The following is a 13,386-nucleotide window of genomic DNA, read 5'->3' on the forward strand; positions in this document are numbered from 1 at the left end:
CCCGGGGCCGGCAGTGGCTGCTCCCAGAATGAGCCCAGTTGGTCCCCCCGTGTGCTTCCAGTTTCCTCGGCACTCCCAGTATAATCCCAGTCCCTCTCAGTCCTTCCCTAGGATGATGCAATTTGCTGCCAGCCCGGTCCCAGTTGCTCCCAGTTCCTCCCACTCTCATCCAGTCTGTTGCCAGTTCTCCCAGTGGCCCCTAGCATAGTCCTAGTCACTCCCAGTATGATCCCCGTCTCTCCCACTTGCCCCCAGCGTGTTCCCAGTTCCCCCAGCACATTCCCAGGCTGGTCCCAGCCACCACCCAGATGGTCTCAGACCCTCCCAGTATACACCAGTTGCCTTGAACATTCTCACAGTCATTGCCAGGCACTCCCAGTTTCCTCGGCATGGTGTACTTGCCTCCAGTTTTATCCCAGTTGCTACCAGGTCCTCTAAATATGTCCCCAGTTAGTCCCAGCATGGGCCGGGTCGCTCCCAGTAACCCCCAGTCCGGGTCCAGTCACACCCACTCTAATCCCAGTATGATTGTAGCCACTCCCACTCTGATCCCAGTCACTTCCAGTCTGATGCCAGTGCCCCCAGTGTGATCCCAGTTGCTCTCTGTCAATGCCAGCATGACCCTAGTAGCCTCCAGTATGATCCCAGTCTCCATCAGTGCAGTCACAGTCTGCCCCGGCATGGCAATATTATCCCAGTATGATGTCAGAACAAAGCCAGTACAGTCCCAGTCACTCCCAGTAAAATCTCAGCGTGATCCCAGTAGAGCCCAGTCCCTGCCAATGCTGCCACTCCTGGCATCCCCCAGCCCTCTGTGCGTTCCCCCCTCCCGGATGTCCCCAGAGGAGCCCCAAGGGCTGGCAGTGCCCAGGCAGGGTCCCCAGCAAGGCCCAGTTTGGATGTGCAGCCCCCAGTTTTCCCAGTTTGCCTCTCCTTTTGCCCGGGCCGGGTTCCCCCCTGGAACAGCGGGTGGGAGCAGCCGAGAGCCCCGCGCTGCCCATCCCGACCTGTCCCGGCTCCATCCCCGCTGCTGCCGCGGGCTGCCAGGGCTGCGGGAACGGTTCACCGAGGGTGTCGCTGCTCCTGGGGGAGGAGGAGGAGGAGGAGGGAAGGGCAGGGATGCAGGAGGAGAAGGAGGTGGGCTTAGGGCATCGGTGGCGTGGCAGGATTTGAGAACCTTTCCTTTAAACATCCACCCAGCACCGGCAGTCGGGGTGCCAGGAGGAGTTGTGCTTCCGTGCCAATCACCCCCAAGGCAGCTTGAGCTCCTTCATGGGCGGCCAAGATTCCCTTCTCCATGGGAGTGTACTTGGCTTCGGACCCTCTGTAGCTTTGGATGCAGAACCCCAGTTGTCGGCCTCGAGTCTCCCCAGGCACCTTCTGCCAAAGGCTCCAGGACAAGCCATTGTTCCTGGCTGCGGAGTAGAGCACATTCCCCACCTCTGGTCCTGTCCTGACTGGGCCAAGGGCTACTGCATGAGCGATCTCCTGCTTGATGTGGGCAAAGGCTTGCTGCTCTTCAGGGCCCCAGTGGAAATCGGTTTTCCTTTGGGTTAGACAGGTAGACAGGGCTCACAGTCTGGTTTTACTCAGAAATGTGCATTCTCCAAAAACCTATGGTGCCTAGGAAAGCTCGTGTTTCCTTCTTGTTCGTTGGTGGAGACATCGCTGTGATCTTGTTGATGACCTCAGTTGGAATCTGACGCTGTCCGTCTTGCCACTTTACTCCCAGGAACTGGATCTCTCGAGCAGGTCCCTTGACTTTGCTGCTCTTGATGGCAAAGCCAGCTTCCAGCACAATCTGGACGATCCTCTCTCCTTTCTCAAATACTTCCATTGCTGTGTTCCCCCACACAATGATGCCATCGATGAACTGCAGGGCTTCTGGAGCCTCACCCTTTTCCAGTGCAGCCTGGATCAGTCCATGGCAGATGGTGGGGCTGTGCTTCCACTCCTGGGGCAGTCGGTTCCAGGTGTACTGCACGTCCCTCCAGGTGAAAGCAAACTGAGGTCTGCATTCTGCTGCCAGAGGAATGGAGAAAAACGCGTTAGCAATGTCAGCCGTGGCGTACCACTTTGCTGCCTTGGACTCCAGCTCGTGCTGGAGTTCCAGCATGTCTGGCACAGCAGCGCTCAGCGGTGGAGTCACTTCATTCAGGCCACGATAGTCCACAGCCAATCTCCATTCTCTGTCAGACTTGGGCACAGGCCAAGGGGGGCTGTGGAAGGGTGAGTGGGCCTTACCGACCACCCCTTGGCTCTCCAGCTCACGGATCATTCTGTGGATGGGGATCACGGCATCCCGATTTGTCCGATACTGCCGGCGGTGCACTGTCGAGGTGGCAGTCAGCACTCGCTGCTCTTCCACCCTCAGGAGTCCTACTGCAGATGGGTGCTCTGATAGTCCAGGCAAGGTGTTCAACTGCTTAATGTGCTCTGCCTCTACAGCAGCTGTGCCAAAAGCCCACCCAAGTCCCTTTGGGTCTTTGTAATAGCCGTTCTGGAGGAAGTCTATGCCCAGAATCCACGGGGCCTCTGGGCCGGTCACAATAGGATGTTTCTGCCGCTCCTTCCCAGTCAGGCTCACCTCGGCTCCCAGCAGGGTCAATTCCTGTGATCCCCCCGGCACCCTGGCAATGGAAACAGGTTCTGCCCCCCATGTCCCAATGGTATCAGGGTACACTGCGCTCCAGTGTCAGCTAAGGTTTCATATTTCTGTGGCTCTGATGTGCCAGGCCATCGGATCCACACTGACCAAAGATCCGGTTTTCCCGTGCCTCTCCCTGGCTCGAGGCAGGGCCCCTCTAGCCCTGGTTATCCTTTCTTCCCTGGGCATTCATACTAGAGGCTCCTTCAAGGGGATCTGACAGATCATACCCGGCAGCTCGGTCACGGGAGGCTGAGGCTACCTTCACCTTACTGTAATCCTCTCGGTCAGTGTTTGCCTCCTTGCGGAGACACAGCCATGCTGCCAGGACAGCAGTGAGTTGATGAACTTTGGACCTGATTGGCATAACAGATTTGATATTCAGAATGCCTTGGCAAGAACAAACAGAGCTTTGAAGACTGCAAGAAGACTGAATCAAGAAAGAAGATTGAATCGACTTCTATGAGCAAGACATGTAGCAAAATGGATAAGTTTGTTTATGTGATGATTAACCCAATCATTGTACAAAAAATTACTAGTCTTCCTAGAATTGTGTATAAGCATGTGTAGCCCATGTGAAAAACACGTTCACTCTCCTGTGAAAATGTAAAAAGTTTAATAAAGGACAATGGGAGACAAGGACCATGGAGCAAAGGTTATTTATGGCCGGGTGCATCTTGGCACTCAGCCTAGACCACCCTGTTACCTTCGGGGATCCCCCTTAAATACCTTTTCCCTTACATCAGCCTGTTGCATATTCATAGCCCCTTATGCATGCCCATCAACGAGTTTACATTTTCCAGGAGCTATTTCACATGGCCCCTCCTTGGGTCTGCCTTTTCAGAGCATGCGTGTTCCTTGGCTGGGGTTTGCTCCTTCTCTTTATCACTTCCAGTTCGGGCCTTGGTCCGCACTGCCTTCAGACGGTGAGTGCTGATGGTTGGCAGATCTGTACAGGTGTGCTCATCCTGTGTTCATTGGATGTTATCCCATCCCAGCAGGCATTTTAACACAGGCATACTTCTATCAGCTATTTAGCTACTGTATCTAAGTTCAATTAACAACAGAAATAAAAATGATATCTTTGGAACAAAGGTATTTGAACATCACACATATAAAATCCATTTTAATATTTGCAAAAAGCCAATATTATGTGTCTATACCAGGGTGAAGGAGCCCTTGCCCAGGCTCTGGTCCTGGGGGACACGGGGAGGCTGCTGGGGGGTCCCTGTCCCCCTGTCCCACTCCCCACGTCCCCGACCCCGTCCCCGTGTCAGGCTCTGGGGTCGATCTCGTGGAACATCCTCTGGGGGAGGCTGCGGCACTGGGGGCCAGGGGACCCGGGGGGACAGGGGACCCCACTGTGCACGAGCAGTGTTGGACTTCTCTGGGGCAACTGTGAGGGGGGCAGGGGCGGAGTGACCTCCCCAGTGACCTCACACAGCCCCTGTGACCTCACACAGCACCTGTGATGTCACACAGCCCCTGTGATGTCACACAGCCCCTGTGATGTTACACAGCTCCTGTGATGTCACACAGCCCCTGGGATGTCACAGCCACTGTGACACAGCCCCCTCTGGGACATCCCACAGCCCCTGCCGGTGCTGAGCCCCTGTGAGCTCGGTCTGTGCCCTGCTCGTGTCCCTGGGGTGCCCTGGCAGTGCCCCAGGCCTGCTGGGCTGTGCACAGGAGCTGCTCCTGGCCAGAGCTGTCCCTCTGCAGCGCTGCCCTTGCCAGGAGCTGCCTCTGGGCCAGGAGCCCGGCCCAGCTCAGCAGCACAGACACAGCACCAGGACTTTAATGACTTCTGGGGCCGTGTTGCTGTTTGCATCAGACTCAGTCCCTCAGAGTGTGCTCAAAACACTTCTCAGGAACTCAAAGTGAGATTAAAATACTGAAGTTTCTTCTACTGTAAATAGATCCCTGTGAGGGACACAACTGAGAAAGTGTCCCCAGGTTCCAGCTAGAGCAAAACACTGGGGGCACTGATGACAGCTGGGGACAAGCAAGGCAAAGGTGTCTCTGGTGCTGAGCAAACCTGGATGTGTTTCAGGAATGCAAAGGGCCAAGGCCTGAGCCCCAGCCCCTGGCAAGGCAGATCCTGTCCCTCCCTCCTTGCTCAGGGCTCTTCCCGGGATGGGCACTGGGATGAGGGGATGTGCCGTGCCAAGGGCAGGACCATGGGGCGGCCCCTGCCCGGCTGCTGAGCAGGGACAAGGAGGCAATGAGGCCCCAGGGCTGCAAGGGTCACTTGTCCCCTCGTGGCCTCAGGCCCAGGGCCAGCAGCCACGGCCAAAGTGCTGCACAGGTTGGCTCTGTCAGGGCCTTGCAGCTGCTGCACATCCCTGTGCCCTGTGCAGCCCAGGCTGTCCTGCGGTGTCCCTGCCCTGGCCTCTGTCCCTGCAGGCTGTCGTCATCCCCCGGCTGCCCCACCTCGCTGGCCCCTTCCTTTGCTGACAGCTTTGCCTCCTGCCTGCCCCTGCCTGGCCACACAAAGCCTTGGGCTGCTCCAGGCTCCTTCTGGGGACGTGTTGCACCACAGCCCTGCCCTGGGAGGGAAATTCCTTTCTCCTGGTGCCCAGTCTGGGCCTCCCCAGCTGCCCTTGGCATTAATTCTTTCTTTCTCAGCCTGTTTTCCACTATGTCAAAAGGATCCACCATCTCTGAAACTGCTCTTTAAACACTCTCATGGCTCTCCTCCACTGTCCTCAGTCTCCACCCCACTGAGCACAGAGCTCCTTTGTCCCTGTACAGTGGTCCTGTGCCCGAGGCCTCCAAACACCACCTTGGGAGATCTCTGGGCCCTCTCCGAGGTGTTTGCAATTGAAAACATTCAGCCCATAGTCTCAGAAAATCACCAGAGGACAGGGCCAGCCTGACCTGTCTGCCCTGGCTACTTTTGTTTGGAGTAATCCTTGGATATATGGAATTTGGGAGGTGTGGTGGTTTTGGTTTGCCTGTTTAAGATTTCCCCAGTTTGAGATTTTCCTGGCCAACGCACCAAAGAATGTGGCGGGTTTGGTGTTGGCCAATCACCAATACACTCACTTCCTGCTGTGAGATAGGATTAGGAGAAAGGTAAAGCAGGCTCAAAACTTTAAAAGGGTATAAAGAAAATTGTATTTAAAGTAACTAAAAGAAAAAAAGTAAGAATCGAAACAAACCCTTCAGAACACTTCCCCTCCCCCACTTCTCTCCCACTGACAATGTAAAAAACCAAACCTAAGATTTCCAGTCAGTTTACCACCTCTAAAATGGTCTTCCTTCAGTTCACTGAGGGAGAGAAGTCCCTCTTGTTGAGGTTATGGAGACTTCTCCACAAGAGGAAAAAACAGTTCTCTCGTGGCTCTCAGTTTCGTCACAAAGAGCAGCTGCCTGGGGAACCCTGCCATCGTGAAATCCTTCCCATTTCCACAAGCCTTCCCACAGCTTGTCGATGGGCCATGCCCACTTATGGGGTATTGTTTTAAAGATGAGCTGTTCAAAGGCAGAAGTTCTCATTATCTATCTCTAAAATCCTCTTCATCCCTGGGAACAGAAATCTTCTTCTTCTTCTCCGGAAAACACAGGACTACTCTCCTCTCTTCCTCAGTTCAAACTTTTCATGGGATCACAACTATTTCAACATCTGCTTATCTCAGCATGGAGGCCCTTGCTCGATATCAATTTGAACACTTTCCTCTCCCCGTAGTTTCATGCGTTATAAGGAAAAAAAAGAATCTTTTCTCCATAGCTTACAAGAGGATTTCAGCTCCAAAAACAACTCTCCTCACCCCTCCCATCGGGGACTTAACTTCCTCCTCACTGACCTCAATGTCTTCATGCTGTTCCTTTACATGCTTGCATCTTGTTCTTTTCTCTCACTCGAGGGAGGATTGAAGCACGGAAAGGCTTAACATCCTGCCTGAGGCCCACCTGACCCGCCGGTAACCTGTGGCGGTAACTGCGGCTGGGCTGTCTCAGGATCGGCCTCATGGCTGGTCTTTGGTTTTCTGCACGGCCGCAGGGGTCTCTGCTCCCAGACGCGCTGGGGGCAGTGGGCCTGACGGCAAGATCTTCACAGCCGCGCCGGCCCCGCAGCCTCCCTCGCCTTCCTGCCCGGCAGCTGCTGGAGCCCGGCCCAGCAGGACCGGAGCCGATGGGGGGCCGGCGAGTGGCCCAGGGAGGGGGAAAGGGGCCCGGCCCGCAGCAGGACCACCCGGCCCGGCCTGGCCGAGACGGGGCCGGGACCAGGGCCCGCCACCTCCTCACCGACCAGGAGAGACAGTTCCCAGATTTTTTAGCCTTCAACATGTGTGCTTCACAGAGGCGTGTCCATCTTCTCAGTGGTTCAACAGACTGTCCGTTACACAAAAAGCTTTGCGTCACTTCCCTGAATTTCCTCCCATTCCGAACCAAGACAACACTTATCCTGCAATCCAGGACGTGTCCTCACTGGCTGCCCCCATTCTCCAGAGTTCATGGTGTCCAGGGAGGGTGCAGCTGCCGGTGCCGGGAACAAACGAGAGAGGTCTTGGTTCCAGAAAGCTCCAGAATCCATTTCTTACCCCCAAAAGACAGGGCAAAGGCAGGGCCGTGGGGTTTGTACAGGGTATCCCAGGGGTGGAGTTAGGGTTTGGGTCAAGGGAGGAGTTATCAGCAACACAAGAAGGGTGAGATCAAACTCCTGCCTCTTAGCAACAGGGGCACCCTACACAGAATGTGTCCCCAAACCCTCAATTCCCCCTCAAACACCTGTGATATGGTGGGACTTCAGATATTTTTGATCAGTTTCCTCCATTTAACCCTGTTTTAGCTATTTTTAAGGGATAAAGATGAATCAGAAAAAAATTAAGGCCAAAGCAAAAGGAAAAGCAGCCAGGTGTGTTTCCATCATGGATCACAGGGAATGTGGGTCACCAGGGCTGTGCCCAGCGTGGGTCCTGCAGTGGGGATGGAGCTGGAGCAGCGCACGAAGCTCTTCCCGCACTCGGGGCACTCACAGGGCTTCCCTTACCGGTGCCTCCGTTGGTGTCTGGTCAAGTGAGAGCACTTGGAGAAGCTCTTCCCACACTGGGGACACTCGTAGGGCCTCTCCCCGGTGTGGATGCACCGGTGGGTGACAAGGGTGGAGTTGTGCTTGAATCCCTTCCCGCAGTCGGGGCAGCAGAAGGGCCTCTCCTCCGTGTGAACCAGATAGTGCAGGAGGAGATGGGAGCTGATCCCAAATCCCTTCCCACATTTGGAACACTCATAGGGCCTCTCCCCAGTGTGGATCTTCTGGTGCCTGCTCAGGGCAGCACGCTGCCTGAAGCTCTTCCCACACTCCCCACACTCGTAGGGCCGTTCCCCAGCGTGGATGTTCTGGTGCTGGATCAGGTGGGAACTCCTCCGGAAGCTCTTCCCACACTCCCCACACTCGTGGGGCCTCTCCCCAGTGTGGATGCGCCGGTGCCTCACAAGATTGGTGTTGTGCCTGAAGCCCTGCCCGCAGTCAGGGCAGCGGAAGGGCCTCTCCTCTGTGTGCTTGCACTGGTGCCCGAGGAGACTGGAATTGGTCTGAAACCTCTTCCGGCACTCCCTACACTCATGGGGCCTCTCCCCAGTGTGGGTCCTCCAGTGCTGGATCAGGTGGGAACTCTGCCTGAAGCCCTTCCCACACTCCCCACACTCGTAGGGCCTCTCCCCAGTGTGGATCCTCTGGTGCTTGATCAGCTCAGAGCTCCACCTGAAGCTCTTCCCACATTCCGAGCACTTGTGGGGCTTCTCCCCATCCTGGAGCTCCTCATGGACCACCAGCTCCGAGGTCTGGCTCGATCTCCGTCCGCCTCCCCGGCCCAAGGTGGGTCTTTCCTCCTCAGATCCCCCTGATCTGCGTTTGCAGCCCCTCCTCGTGCGGCATCTCCGGGGCTTTTCCTCACTGTTGTGTTCCTGCGCTGTGGAGCCGCTCAAAACCGTCCCTTCCACAAGGTTCTGCCACAGGGATTTGTCCTCCCTGCTCTCCATCCTCAGCTCCTGCTCTGGGGGAGGAAGGACAAGGACAGAGTCATCCTCTTCCTCACAGCCTCCCACAGGTTGGGAATGGGAAATCCTGGTTTGAGAAAAACAAGGGATGAGCACAGTGAGTTTGAAGGTCCCTCTGCCCAAGTCCATCTCTGGAAGTCCCCGGCCACCTGGGCTCCATAAAAACCTCCCAAACACCAAGATTCAGCCCTGAAAAAGCCTCCCAGGAGTTCCCCGTCCCTGCTCCCTCCCCTTTGGTGTTCGGGGCTCCCCCCTGTCCCAGCTGCTGGGGGTCACGCTTGGATTGGGGGTCCCCCTTCTCCTCGCTGCCTGCCCTCCCCAGGCTGCTGGCAGTCCCAGCAATCCCAAAAGCTCCCCCCTCTTGGCTCTCCCCATTTAGGGCTGCCGGGGCTTTTTGGGCTCCCGGGCTCCCTTCTCCCCTTCCTCTCTGCTTGGGGCTGCAGGGGCTCCAAGGAGTCCCCCCTGGCCCTCTCCAGGCTCTTGAGGGTCCCGCCGATGGCGGCGCTCCCCCCTGGCTGGGCTCCCCACTTTGGGCTCCTGGGGGACACAGGGCTCTGCTCCTCCAGGCTGCCTCTGCCGGCAGCCGCCACCGGGACCCCCGATGTCCCCCCAAGGGGCCTTTTCCGCTCGGCTTTGCAGTTCTTCATTCTCCAAACATCCCCCCAAAAAACCCGACCCAGGGACCCCCCAGGATATCTGGGCCGAGCTCCCCCTCCCAGCTCACCTGCGGGATGGGGGGCGATGATCCCACAGGTGGGAGCTGCGAGTTCAGGGAAGGCTGGACCGCCTGCTCCCTCCTGCTGTCCTTGATCCGCCTTTGTCCCTCCTTTTCCTCTTCCTGCCGTTCTTCCTCTTCCATCCCCCCTCCTCCTCCTCTCTAACCCCACCTCCTTCTCATCTTCCATCCACCCCCTTCCATCCCTCCTCTTCTATCCCCCCTCCTCCTCCTATTTCCATCCGCCCTCCTCCTCCTCCCTAAGCCCACCTCCTTCTCCTCCTTCATCCCTGCCCTTCCCTCCTCCTCCTCCTCCTCCTCCCCCAGGAGCAGCGACACCCTCGGTGCCCCGTTCCCGCAGCCCTGGCAGCCCGCGGCAGGAGCGGGGATGGAGCCGGGACAGGTCGGGATGGGCAGCGCGGGGCTCTCGGCTGCTCCCACCCGCTGTTCCAGGGGGGAACCCGGCCCGGGCAAAAGGAGAGGCAAACTGGGAAAACTGGGGGCTGCACATCCAAACTGGGCCTTGCTGGGGACCCTGCCTGGGCACTGCCAGCCCTTGGGGCTCCTCTGGGGACATCCGGGAGAGGGGAACGCACAGAGGGCTGGGGGATGCCAGGAGTGGCAGCACTGGCAGGGACTGGGCTCTACTGGGATCACGCTGAGATCTTACTGGGAGTGACTGGGACTGTACTGGCTTTGTACTGACATCATACTGGAATCATATTGCCATGCCGGGGCAGACTGTGACTGCACTGATGGAGACTGGGATCATACTGGAGGCTACTAGGGTCATGCTGGCATTGACAGAGAGCAACTGGGATCACACTGGGGGCACTGGCATCAGACTGGGAGTGACTGGGATCAGAGTGGGAGTGGCTACAATCATACTGGGATTAGAGTGGGTGTGATTGGACCCGGACTGGGGGTTACTGGGAGCGACCCGGCCCATGCTGGGACTAACTGGGGACATATTTAGAGGACCTGGTAGCAACTGGGATAAAACTGGAGGCAAGTACACCATGCTGAGGTAACTGGGAGTGCCTGGCAATGACTGTGAGAATGTTCAAGGCAACTGGTGTATACTGGGAGGGTCTGAGACCATCTGGGTGGTGGCTGGGACCAGCCTGGGAATGTGCTGGGGGAACTGGGAACACGCTGGGGGCAAGTGGGAGAGACGGGGATCATACTGGGAGTGACTAGGACTATGCTAGGGGCAACTGGGAGAACTGGCAACAGACTGGATGAGAGTGGGAGGAACTGGGAGCAACTGGGACCGGGCTGGCAGCAAATTGCATCATCCTAGGGAAGGACTGGGAGGGACTGGGATTATACTGGGAGTGACTGGGCTCATACTGGGAGTGTCGACTGGGCTCATTCTGGGAGCAGCCACTGCCGGCCCCGGGAGCCCCCAAAAACACCTCCCGGGGACCCCCCGATGTCCCCCCGAGGGCCAGCTGCGGCTCGGCTTTGGAGCCCTGCCAGCTCCAAACATCCCCTCAAAAAACCCCAAACCCAGGCACCCCCCGGGATATTGGGGCCGAGCTCCCCCTCCCCGGGCACCTGCGGGATGGGGGCGATGCTCCCGGGGCTGCGGCGACTTCAGGCAGCGCCAGGGCCCCGCGATTCCTTCTCTGCTCTTCTCCGGCTGCTCCCGGCTGCCGCTGCGCCTCTTCTTCCCTCCCTCCTCCTCCTCCCCCGTTCCCGAAGGCCGAAGCGTGAGGGGAAAGGGGCGGGGAAAGGGCGGGAACCGTGAGGGGAAAGGGGCGGGGCCAGGCCGAGGGCGGGAACTGTGAGGGGAAAGGGGCGGGGCCAGGCCAAGGGCAGGAACCGTGAGGGGAAAGGGGCGGGGCCAGGCCAAGGGCGGGAACTGTGAGGGGACACTCTGTGAGGCGGCGCTCTGCAAACAGAACTGACACGGACTGAAAATGAATCGCAAAGAAATCCGTAAGTCTGGAAGTTTTATTTGCTGTCAAATACATCCCAGCCACCCAGCCCCACACAATCCCCATCTCAGCTCTCCAAATTGAGATCCCACTTCCCCCAGTCTCTTCCCAACCCCATCCCAGCCTGGCTTCTGTGGAATCGAGTGAGTTTGGCGTGGGATTGAGTTTTTTTGAGGTGGGAACAAGCAATTTGAAGTGGGTTTGAGCCTTTATGGGTTGAAATTGCGTGGTTTTCAGTGGCAGGTGGGTGATTTTGAGGTGAAAGAGCAATACCTCTTGGTTTTTGGAGTGCAGAGAGATTGAGAAAAGAAAAAAATTAAGGTCAACAAAAGAGGAAAATCAGCCAGGTGTGTTTCCAGCATGGATCACAGGGAATGTGGGTCACTAGGGCTGTGCCCAGCGTGGTTCCTGCAGTGGGGATGGAGCTGGAGCAGCGCACGAAGCTCTTCCCGCACTCGGGGCACTCGCAGGGCTTCCCTTACCGGTGCCTCTGCTGGTGTCTGGTCAAGGGAGAGCTGCTGGAGAAGCTCTTCCCACACTGGGGACACTCGTAGGGCCTCTCCCCGGTGTGGATGCGCTGGTGGGTGATGAGGGTGGAGTTGTGCTTGAATCCCTTCCCGCAGTCGGGGCAGCAGAAGGGCCTCTCCTCCGTGTGAATCTCATAGTGCTGGAGGAGATGGGAGCTGGTCTGAAACCCCTTCCCACATTTGGAACACTCGTAGGGCCTCTCCCCAGTGTGGGTCCTCTGGTGCTTGATCAGCTCGGAGCTTCACTTGAAGCTCTTCCCACACTCTGAGCACTCGTAGAGCTTCTCCCCATCATCAACCTGCTCACTCACCACCAGCTGCAAGCTCTGCCTCGATCTCCAGGCGTCTCTCCGGCCCAGGGTGGGTCTTTCCTCCTCAGACCCCCGCGTTCTGTGTTTGCAGCCCCTCCTCGTGTGGCATCTCCAGGGCTTTTCCTCCCCGTTGGGTTCTTGCGCCATGGAGCCGCTCAAAATGGCCTCTTCCACGAGGTTCTGCCGCGGGGATTTGTCCTCCCTGCTCTCCATCCTCAGCTCCTGCTCTGGGGGAGGAAGGACAAGGAGAGGGGCGTCCTCTTCCTCGCAGGTTCCCAGGGGCTGCAAATGGGAAATCCTGGTTTGGGAAAAACAAGGGATGAGCACAGTGAGTTTGAAGGTCCTTCTGCCCAAGTCCATCTCTAGAAGTCCCCGGCCACCTGGGCTCCATAAAAACCTCCCAAACACCAAGATTCAGCCCTTAAAAATGCCTCCCAGGAGTTCCCTGTCCCTGCTCCCTCCCCTTTGCTGTTCGGGGTTCCGAGCAGCCCCAAGAGCACAGGGCAGAGGCAAAGCAAGGTGGGGAGGAGAAAGAGCGGGGACGAGATTGCCCTTGAAAGGCAGAGGCGCTCTGGGGCCCGCTCCTGGCCAGGGAGCCGGCCCAGAGCCGTCCCCTGCTCGCCGGGGCCTTGAGGGGCAGCTGTCCAGCTGGGCCAAGGTGTGCCAGCAGCTCCAGCCGTGCTGGGGAGCCTTGCCAGCTCTGGGCCTTGCTGTGCAGGAGGGTCCCAGGGTGCCACTGGCAGCTGGGGGCTTCAGCCACTCCTCTCTCCAAAGGTGCTCCTGCCCATCTTCAGAAGTCGAGCCTAACAACTCAGGCAGAGAGAACTCGAGCCCTGTTCCCAGCTCTTCACTTCTGTCCCCATCTGCCCTGCCGCAGCTGCAGCACCATCTTGAGCCCTTCCCAAAACTCACCCTCCACAAGGAGACCCTCTGCCCCGGAGCCCCCTGGTCCTGTTCCCCAACCACGACTGAAGGTGGGCAGGCCCTGTCTGCCAGGGCAGGGCTGGGCCCACATTTTGCCTTCAAATAAAGAAATAAGAGTTGTCAGAGATATGTCCAGGTGGTGCCAGCAGCAAAGCCCACCCGGCAGCAGCACTGGCTGAGCTCCATGGCCAGGAGCAGCCGTGGATGCCCACGGTGAGGGCAGGCAGGAGCCAGGCAGGGGCCGCTGTGAGCAGCAGCGGGGCCCCGAGGGGCTGGGGGAGCCCATGCTGAGCGTCCCTGGGCTGAGGGCACATTT

General features: G+C 57.8%; 1 pseudogene; it reads right to left on the reverse strand.

The window, feature by feature from the left end:
* Positions 1 to 7,055: 7,055 nt before the first annotated feature.
* On the reverse strand, positions 7,056 to 12,293 carry LOC137464197 (zinc finger protein 551-like; annotated as a pseudogene).
* Between the last annotated feature and the right edge of the window lie 1,093 nt (positions 12,294 to 13,386).

This window comes from Anomalospiza imberbis, chromosome 38 (assembly GCF_031753505.1).
Source record: "Anomalospiza imberbis isolate Cuckoo-Finch-1a 21T00152 chromosome 38, ASM3175350v1, whole genome shotgun sequence".
Lineage (NCBI taxonomy): Eukaryota > Metazoa > Chordata > Aves > Passeriformes > Viduidae > Anomalospiza > Anomalospiza imberbis.